Source organism: Camelus ferus, chromosome 11 (assembly GCF_009834535.1).
Source record: "Camelus ferus isolate YT-003-E chromosome 11, BCGSAC_Cfer_1.0, whole genome shotgun sequence".
In the NCBI taxonomy this organism is placed as follows: Eukaryota; Metazoa; Chordata; class Mammalia; order Artiodactyla; family Camelidae; genus Camelus; species Camelus ferus.
In genome coordinates this window covers 43,290,983-43,301,478 of record NC_045706.1, presented here as the reverse complement: position 1 = coordinate 43,301,478, position 10,496 = coordinate 43,290,983, and the positions used below count along the sequence as shown (strand labels likewise).

The 10,496-nt window shown below is 42.6% G+C and overlaps 1 protein-coding gene across 1 annotated transcript in view; it reads left to right on the top strand.

Moving 5' to 3' along the window:
• Positions 1–771: 771 nt before the first annotated feature.
• Positions 772–10,496, top strand: part of RHOBTB1 (Rho related BTB domain containing 1) — a 64,509-nt gene continuing 54,784 nt past the window's right edge. Inside the window, 2 exon segments of the mRNA XM_032491468.1 lie at positions 772–1,109; positions 3,210–3,260. The gene's annotated coding sequence lies outside the window, so the exon portion shown is untranslated.

Genomic DNA, 10,496 nt, shown 5'->3' with positions numbered 1-10,496 from the left:
GTGATTAAAAACCATTCCCCTCGTGTCCTCGGAGTTCACAGCCTAGAAGAGTGAGAAAGAGTTCATGAGGAAGGGCGGATTGTCGTGGGCATCCAAGGATTCCTGACCACTGATGAGCGGCCAAAAGCCAATTTCACTTCCTCATTCAGCCATTTGTAGGAGGTTGTAAATCTCCTCCTTACTCCGGTAGGGGCAGCCAATGCGTCCTTACGCCCCCGGGACCCCATGAGCCAAATCACAGAGGAAGGTAACCCAGAGAGGGGAGCCCGCCAGCACGTGCAAGCGCCCAGGGCAGGAGGAGACTGGACTAACGCAGCCCTTAGTCAGCAGCTGTGCTCGATTTTGAAACAAAAGCCAATGTCCTTCCTCCCTCAGAGTCCGCGGCCGGTCAGCTCCTAGGGCGAAGAAGGCCATGCTGCCCAACCGGTTAGTGGCCCAACTTACATTTCCAGAGCTTGGGACAAAGGGCCAGCAGTTACACAGGAATGAGTGGGGTGTTGGGAATAGAGGACAGGGGGCACAGGTCGCCCTGCTCCTCCCCTCGCGGCCGCTGGCTAGAAGGGCTGGGGTCTCCCATGCTCTGCGTACGTTAACCCCCGGAGGCCCGCTTCCGAGCCCGGGGCCCCCCAGGTCTGCGTAAAGCCGAGGCACCTTTGCACCCGCGCCCCGGCGCACAGAGACACCAGGCCCTGGTTTCATGAATGAAATCCAATCGTGTGGATATAAATAGCCGCGAAGGCTGCTAACGTCACAGAGCAAGCGGCTGCCGCCACGGCGGCGGAGCTGGGTGCCGAGCTCTCCGTTCCGCCCGGCCAGCCAGCCTGGGAGCGGGTGGGGGCAGGAGGAAAAGGGGAGGGCTGGGAGGTGGAAAGGGGCGAGCCCCTCTGGCCCCGGACAGGGAAGAGCGGCCGCGGCGCCGGGCGAGCCCGCCAGGCGAGGCAGTGCCATGCTGCCTTTGTGCAAAGTTGGGCGGCGGGCTGCACGCCGCGCGCAGGGGCCCCTCACACCCGCGACCGCGCGCAGTCGTGGCTGCTGCTGAGTGGCGGGGGCCCCCCCGCTCCCCCCGGCCCTTGAAGGCGGAGAGAGCTCGCGTCTCGCTCGGCTTCAGGGTAGGTTCTGTGTCGTGAGTGCGCTATGCTATGAAACTTCTTCTTCGAGCAGCCTCCGCGGAGCCCCCACCGCCCCGGCCCCGGGCGGGTGGCATGCGGGGGGCCCGGGGCCGCGCTACCCTGCCGGCTGCGTCCCGAGAGACAGTCGTGGGACGGAGCTGCTCTGGGAGCCGCCCTCGCCTCTCTGCGAGGCCGGGAACCCTCTCATCAGAGGCAAGCAGAAGAGATTTCTAGGAGCGCCCGCACAGCCGCACCCCTAAGTTGGAGCTGAGAAAATGCACAATAGGCACCCTTAGCAGGCTGGCTGCACCAGGGAGGGGGTGGCGCCGCGCCGACCAGAGTACTCTTTCCTTCGAAGGACAGTGGTGGGGAGCCAGAGGAACTGAAAAGGGGGACGCTAGCCCCTTTGGCGCTTACACCCCTGTAAGAGTTGACTGGTCAGCCCACAGTTTGGCGCTCCCCACCCCCAGCCCCGTGTCTGTGGAGTCTGTTGTGAGTTGCTGTGACAACAGTAGGAGCTGCCATGAGGGGCTTGCAAAACACCTTACCTTGTCTCTGCACGCTCAGCTTTCCGGGAGAAAAACAGGGTTGGGGGAGGGTGGGGAGGAAGATGTGCAGACAAGGGAATCCAACCCCCTCTACAAAAAAAAAAAAAAAAAAAGAAGTGGAAGGAAGGCACAACTATGTAAAAATATATCATTAGACCCTACTGCTAGCTCTGCCGTTTCTATCCTCAGCAGTATCAAACATGTCAACTGAGGAGCAATGTCAATATTTAGACTTGGACAAGCCAGAAAGTTAGAAGGGAGCGCCAAGCGCAGGGTTTTGACTTGGCTTTGCACGTCAGCACACAAGCTGTGCCTTTCGAGCTGACTGTACACATTTGCTTGGGGGGGGGGGGAATGCATGAAGACTGATATATATACTCAAAGGCACCCAGACCTAGGAAGATCTGGGAAGTTGAGACCAGAAGAGTCGCCTTGACTTTGAACTTCCCCCAACCTGTGCTGTTCATGCAGCTCTGCTGGACTGCAGCCAGAAGCTCAGCTTGAAGTTTCACTAGTTTGGGGCTCCCCCAGCACCAACCCGCCGTGCTGCATATTCTACACTGTACTGCTGTAGCCCCTCTGAACTGCAAAAGTACTGTTATCAGTAGTTTTCATCTTTGTGTAACTGTCCTCTCACTATCCGTGTATATAAATAGCTGATAGGCTGTTTGTTTGGTTTCAGCAAACTGGGCTTTTCTAAACATACACTGGTAAGTTCATTTGCAAACACCCTTCAGAAATTTGGAATTATATTTCATTTTCAATAACTCTAGATACCTAAGAGAGTTGCTAGAAAATAAACATAAGCTCTTTTAAATATAAATAATGTCTGCATACTGCTCCACAGGTGGAGTGGGCAACAAAGTATTATTAAACTAGGTTTCCTCTGAGATTCCTGGATCATATTTGATCGTATTAGTGGGAAGGGGATTTAACTTGTTCATCCCAGTGTGGAAGACTTTGAAAAATGATTAGGAAGCAGTAAAATCACGGTCAGTATTCTAAACTTGTCCATTGTTTGTTGTTTTCCCAAATTTTGAAGGTCGTGTAAACTTAAGTACAGAGGGCTGTGTGTGATCATAGAGTTGTAAGTAAAAGCACGGGTAATTTGATGTCGTTGGCACAACATAACTTATTAACTATGCAAATATAATTTAATAGGAAAAAACACAATCATTCGGACTTTTACTTAAGAAAATACTGTCTAAAAATGTTATTTTGGAGCATGTCCACTTCCGTGACTCCTGTATTGTAAAATGCCTGTAAAGTTTTCCTTGTTCATATTCATGAGTTTGAGGCTAAATGCTTTTTTCATATCATCCCTAAATGCTCAGAAATATATTTTCAGAAATGCAACAGAAAGTTAACTTAGCTATTTCAGGATGTCTCTGACCCCAAGAAATGCCATTTTAACACTGACACTTAGCAAAAGTACAGCAGATTCTGCCCTTTGAGGGCGGGGGGAAACGATGTATGCTGAAAATGTTAGTGGCTCCCCATGTGCTTCTAGCAAGCAGCAGGATTTATAAAGTTATTTCTCTCTTTTATGCAGGTAAGTCCAGCAGTGAGCAAGGTGTTCTGTTCTTCACTTCCAGCGAGCCAGGTCAGTGTCTTTGTGCAAACCCATGACCTATTGGTGACGTCCTGTGTCTAATTCTGGGCCTAGGCCTACATTTCAGAACAAGTTTCATAGTCATTTGTCTTAAAACAATTTGTCTTTGTCATTTCTGACTGACTCAGTTATGAATATCATAATTTCAATTATTATTAAAATTAATCTATTTACTCTGTGAGTTCAGTGGTACTAAAAATGGGCATTGAATCAGGTTGTTCTTGATGAGACTTTTTTTTTTTTTTTTTTCTACTTTGGGGCTCCAAGTGGTGCCAGAACAGCTGAGGATACTAGGGATTTGGGTGCTTGATAATGAAGATTTTACTTCTAATCTTAGTGCTCTAGGGCTGAAAGAAAATTGATATAATAATAGTTGACATTTTTGAACATAAACCAAAGTTCAGGTAATGTGCTGCATTCTTTACATTTATGTTCTCATGCTGCATCAAAACAAAAAACAAAAACAAATCACTGTGAGGTGAAACTACTGTCTTGATCCCCAAAGGACAGGTGAGAAATTGAAGGTTCAAAGAGATTAGGCCATGGGTTCAATTCCTGCTTCTAATAAATGGAAGAAATAGTTGTTTGTTTTTTTAAGTTCTGTCTTACTCCAAAAACTAAATTCTCTAGTTGGAAAAATCTTCTCCAAGAGAAACTGGAGCCAGGAAAGGTGGTAACTTGTCTAAGATACCTTGGTAGTTACAGCTTATAACATTCAATGGCATAGCTGTTTAAAAAAAAAAAATTTCATTCTTTTAAGTAAAACAGCAAAAAAAGTATTCATGTGTACTTTCTGGCATGGCACCATGAAAAATCTAAGAAAGTTTTTTTACCATGGGGTCTCTGGTCTTACGGATCCTACAAACAGATTTTAAAAACAAGATATTAAACATTCATGTAGGAAAAATGAGAAAATAAATCAAGATCATACCTGCCAAAAGTCTGAATTGAGGGTCAACAGTACATTTATGAGAAGTTCAGCATTTTCCACTCTGTGGAATTACTCTGCAATTCCATGTATGCATGGGAAAAAAATTTTTCCAAGCACATTTTTACCTAGATAGATAATTAAAGGGTGAGAGTTAGGAGAAAGACAGAATGTTAAATTTCAGCCGAAGAGGGAGAGATTATGCATTCATTTAGAACCACTGAATTACAGTATCTCAGGCTCAAGATGTTATTGCTTCAAAAGCATTGAGAGCTGTCTGAATCTGCACAGCATCTTTGAGAAAGCATTACAGCTTGGCATGATGCTTAAGAGTACTGGATTCCTTGTGAAACCTCGGTTTGACTGAAATGTGTCACATAGATAGATTTGGATACATAATAGATAAACCCCAACTAAAGTCCTGAAAATGGCCGGTATTTAAAGACTAAGCAGGACTTTTTCAGTTTTTGCCGGGGTTGACAATCTTTTCTTCCCCCTCTTCCATGCTCCCTTCCTACTTTTTGTAGAATAGTTTGTTAACACTTGTTAATGCTTCTCAGGGAGTATTATATAAAGGTGTAATAAAAATGAAATGAATAAATTACTAAAGAAAATCTTACTATGTCATCTTTTTAATATACTGAAACCCCCAACTGAAGCTAATAACCCTAAAAGCTTAGTTAAGAGATACTTTTAAGCATTTAAAGGGTTGTTATAAGCTTTCCTTATAACAGCTTTGTCCTGTAAAAGTTGTTATATAATGTATCATTACAAGATATACCTTAACAGCACTATCATACTGGGGAGATCCCACTACAGCATAAGACCTCACTATCAACTGATACTTGCTTAGCTATGACAATGGTGTGTTGTAAATTATCAGTATAATAACTATAAACCTATAGTTACTTAAAGAATAAAATTATACTCTGAATCATATAATGTTAGCACCAAAAGAGACCTTAGAATTAGCACAGTATCTCTAATAGTAATTTAATTAGCAATCATTTGTTTGCTTTTTTGAACTTCAGAGGCTTTGATTAATGTTTTGATTTATCCCAAAACATCTTGGAAATATTTGAAATGTTACTATGTTTTTCACTCAGGAAATTTACCTGGAGAAAACAGAGGAATTTTTTTTCTTTCATCTTTCTATTGATCTTCCCTTGAGAAAACAGGCAGGTCAATCTCATTTGAAGCCCTCACTCTGGCTTCACCTAATAGGGTTCAAAGAGTACAGGTGACTTGAAGCTGGTCCTCGTGTTCATCTTCCTTTCTCCACCCGGGCTTCCCATCAGCTTCACGACACTAAAACAAAATTTGTCGAGGGAAGGAAAAATAAGTCACAAAGAGTGTGATGTATGCAGGAAAGGGCAGGAGATGGGAGAGTGTTTGAGTGGTGGGGGAGGGGTGGGGAAAGGGAGTGCTTGGGTGGGGAGGGCAAGAGGCTGTCACTCAAATGGATGGGATGTGTATGGATTGGTTATTTACATGTCAGCATCAGAAAGGTTTGTCTTTGTAGTTTATAAAGAAAGTGAATTCACTCCTCCTCTTCGTAGAATCTCTTGTTCCTTGTGCACATGGGGCAGAAACTAGGAAATGGGCAAATAAAGACACTAAAATGAAATATGAGTATGACAGCTGTTCTTTCCAGGGGTTCCCAGACACCCCTGCCTTCAAATCCTCCCTCCAGCTGTTCCATCAGGTACACCAGGATGTCTCTGGTAAGGTTTATCCACTGAGAGGTGAACTAGAAAGTTTTACAAAGAAAGAAAGAGGTAGATATCACTAGGTCAAGAAGAAGCATGATTACATTTCTCCATTCTGCACCTGAGTTTATCTATTGCAGAGGTGAGTGCAAGTTCTCGGTGCTGATGAGGTTACACTCTCAGGCTCCTTCCCTCTGTGAAGAAATTCCCTCTAAACTATTACCGAACCATAGTCCAAACCCCTACTGACCATTGGAGTAACAATAACCAGTTGTTGTTATGCTCCTACTAGGTGCCACTTTACTGCATTACAGCTAATGTTTTTTATTAATTCCAATTTTACAGAAGCAAAAAGGAAACATATATTAAGTCAAAGAACTAACTGGAGATAGAGCTTGGATTTTCACAGACATATGACATTCCAGGTTACTCTTGCAGGTAGTAGAGTATAGGAGTTAAGTAATTATTTTTGTGGGGTTTTTGTTTTTTTGGTTTTTATTTGGTAACTTGAACCACACAGCAGTCTCACCTGGACAGATCTATTAACTCTTCAGGTCATTTCTAATATATTATGATGGGAGTCACAATCTTCAACAGTTGAGTCAGGGAGGGTTGAATCATGGACCGAGAAAGGTCCAGCCTCATGTAGGTAGAAAAAAAAAAAACAAAAACCTATCATCCAAAGAAGCAATGTCACTTACCCACTCACATAGTTACTCAGTGACACAGCTGGAACCGAACCCAGGTTTCCCAGGCCCAGCCCAGGGCTCAGTTCTGTTACATAATACTGCCTGAACTATGCCAAGTCTTCTAAACCCTCCAACTTAGCCAAAATTACAATGATCAAGTTTGAAATACATCTGAAACCTAATACACATCAAGAAGTGGGTGATAGGAGGATTCCAGCAGAATACAGATATGGTGGGCACTAGGAGAAACCTCACTTATCTTCACTGATGCCAGTATAGACAAGTTCTTTCCCCTCATTCAAAACATAACAGCCTCATACTCTGATGCCTTCCAAGCTGTCTTTTGTTGAGATACCTGTTTTAATCAACTGTGGCGTTTTTAACTTTATGGAGTTCTGGCTTTTTATTAACTCTGTCACATGGGTGAAATATTTCTTTGGACCTCGTTTTGCTTACCTGTAAGATGGGGACAGTATCAGCCCTCCTCAGAGGATTCCAAGGGTGTTATGAAATCACACATGTAACACAGATAGCAGGTGCTCAACGAGGGTGAGTTCTCTTCTCAGCCTTGCCAAAGTATCTCAAGGGAAAATGTAACGTAACACATGAGGGCATTCTTATCATTTTGCTGCTAAATGTACTGGAGTCACTCGAATTCTGATATTGCAAGGGATGATTACAGTAACCTTTTTTCTTGGGTAGAAACAGGCCGAGTGGTATCTCTGAGTACCAGTGGCCTGGTCACAATTACATTTGTTTTCTTCACACTCTAGGGTTGCCAAGGTTCACTTGAATTATTTTATTGCTTCAATTTTTGCCACAAACTAATACCAAGCTCGTCTTGGAGATTTGTGATTCTCATTTCCTTCCAGACACTGTTTAAGTCTCTAACATGTTTTCCACGTAGACCTTTGCATCTCAAAGCAGCTACTATATTTTCAGCCGAATAACTAAGAAATATTTCCAGAGAATATTGTGGCCAGTAGAACATTTTTGCTTTCAATTTCAAAGCATGTGAGACTTCCCTCCCTTCATTTCAGTTAACTCTAGGATTGAATTGTTTCTGTGAGCAGGCCCTGTCTTTTCTTTTTGTCTTGGGTTGCTGATTGATATGTTGATGGGAGAAAGTGTACGCACTGCAATTTCCCCCTTTCACCCTCAGCGCTTGATAGCTACCCTGGCCTAAATTACATCTCTGGGAAGTGTTTCCTCACACTCCTGTCCCCAGCTGCCACACTTTGTCATGTGGCACTTGCTGCCCCGTTTTGGATTTTTGGAACGAAGTCTTTGGCAATATGTCCCGTTCATCACATACATGGAGGAAAACTACTGTTGTGTTGTCGGGTTTTTTTTTCTTACTTGTACCGCCCCCCCCCCCCCCCGCTTTTTTTAAATTAATAATCCAAGTGGCCTAGAAGAGCCTTTATTTTCCTATTGGCTCAGTTTCCCTTTTCAGTATTTGACAAATGTGTACTGCAAGATGTGTGTCCTTCTCTTCAAGTTGAGAGGTAGCGATTATGCATTTTCCCCAGTGCGATGGTTAAATTGGTGCAAAAGGCTTAAAGATCACCTTATTACTTGTCTCAGACTGGTTATATAAGTTTCAGTTCCTACCGAGGAGTTTATTTTTAAAGCAGGGCTTCTCAAACTTGAATGTGCGGATCAGTCACCTGGGCATCTTGATACAAATACAGATTCTGATTCAGGAGTTCTGAGGTGGGACCTGAGGTTATGCATTTCTCACAGGCTCCTCACTGCTGCCAGTGCTGCTGGGCTGAGGACCACATTTTGAGTAGCGAGGCTCTCTAAAGTTGCTCTGTCTTATGCTGAAACTCACGTCTTAGAGGCTGAAAGAGGGTCCTGTCTTACTTTGTTTGCTTCTTTCTGAAATCACAGTAGAGAGTCATGGAATCTTAAGCATGACAGGGATGTGCTGGTAAGTCAGATTAGCTCCCTGGAGAAAAAAAAAGAATGCCTTTACGTGCATGTATAAATTGATGATAAAGGTTACTGACATAAAGAATGTGTATAGCATACAATTTTTAAATAATAATAATAAAATAAAAAGTGCTCTTTATTGGAAATTCCATATAGCTAACTGGGTTTCACAAAATGCTTGTTGGTTTTGCTGAACTCATCTATCTATCCTTTACCTGTAGTACAATTGATGAAGGAGTGTGATTCCCAAGTAAATTCTGGCTGGTATATTCCTTTATGTGAATGAGTAAGACAAAAGTGAAATAACAAAGACTGGGTCAGAACTGTGCTCATTCATCAAAGATGAATGATTTCTTTGCTGAACCAAATAATGGCTGTAATACTATACGGATTTTTCCTTAAATGTACTATTCACATGTAACAGCTACACATACAATGCACTTTTAAGTTTAATATGCATTATTAACATTTTTAATCATTTTCTTAAGTCAAGAGAGTCAACAGAACAATAAAGCAAGCCCTGATGTGGAGTGGCTGCCAATTTCTGTGGCGTAACTACTCCCACCATGGCCAGTTTCAAACCACCACTGTGACAGAGCATGGATTTGGAAACAGATGACACAGAAGTGCACTGGTATATAGTATTTCCACCATACAGATAAGTTGACATAAATAACCTCACAAATATACATAACAGTAAAATACAGTAAAATAAATACAAAGTGATGAGTTTTGAGGATTTAGTACCTTTGTTTTTAGTATAATTTATTTAATTGAAACTTCATATAATTTAATTTTTAATACTGACTGTATTTTAATAAGCTTGCAAAAATCCTGAAAATTTAACAATCAGTTCATGAACTAGTAAGCGCTGGCTCTAGCACACCACTAGGTGTAGATTATCTGGTCCAGTGATTCTCAGCCTTTGCTATACACTGGGATACTCCCAGGAAATTTATAGCCCAGTCTTAGTCAATTCATGTTAAGACCCAGGAATCTGAATTTAAAACTTTTTTTTGAAGTATATCTTATTTAGAGAAAAATACACAAATCATAAGTATGTAACTTAAAGAATTTTCAAAAACTGAACACACTCACATAACCAGGACCTAAACACAGAAACAGAACATCACCAGCACCCCCAAATCCCTTCTTAAGGCAACCATTATCTTGACTTCTAACTCCATGCATTAGTTTTGCCTGATTATGAACTTTTCCATAAATGAAGTCTCTTTTGTATCTGGCTTTTTCCCCACAATATTATGTTTGTGAGATTCATTATAATGTATGAAGCAGTAGTTCCTCCATTTTGGTGCTGTATAATATTCCATTGTGTGGCTAGACCTTGACTTATTATTTTTTTATCCACTGCACTGTTGATGGTTTGTTTCCAGTTGTTGGCTATCATGAATAGTGCTGCCAAGGACACTCTTGTATAGGCAGCAGTATTTAGAACAGAACACATTCCCCCAGTGATTCTAACAAGCAGCCGATTTCTTGAGTGCCTTCTCTATGGTTCTCCCTCCTTTCTTTTACTTCTCATGTGATGTGACCAAGGCTGTTGATTCTTTTGTGTGAATGTGCTTTTAGCACCCTAAGCCATGAAGCTGTATGCTTCCGTTCATTACAGCATGTGCTCCTGGCTCTCTTCAATATACGTTCACCAACTCCCCCTTTCATCAAGACATCTGCTCTTGTGTGCTCTAAATAGGGATGAGATTTGGCCTCACATCAATAGCATGGAGGAATAATAGACATGATGGAGATGCAGCCAAGGCTAAATTTGGCAGCTGATCATTAAGGCTCCTGGAAAGAGACTTCAAGGAAGGGAGATTGTTTCCCTTTGTGTGTATCAAACAAAAATCCACAGCGAACCTTTACAATATTTCAGATTCTAAATTTTTTTAAATGTATTCATTGGGGGTAGACCAGCAGCTCTCTCCTGACACTAGAACTGAAATCT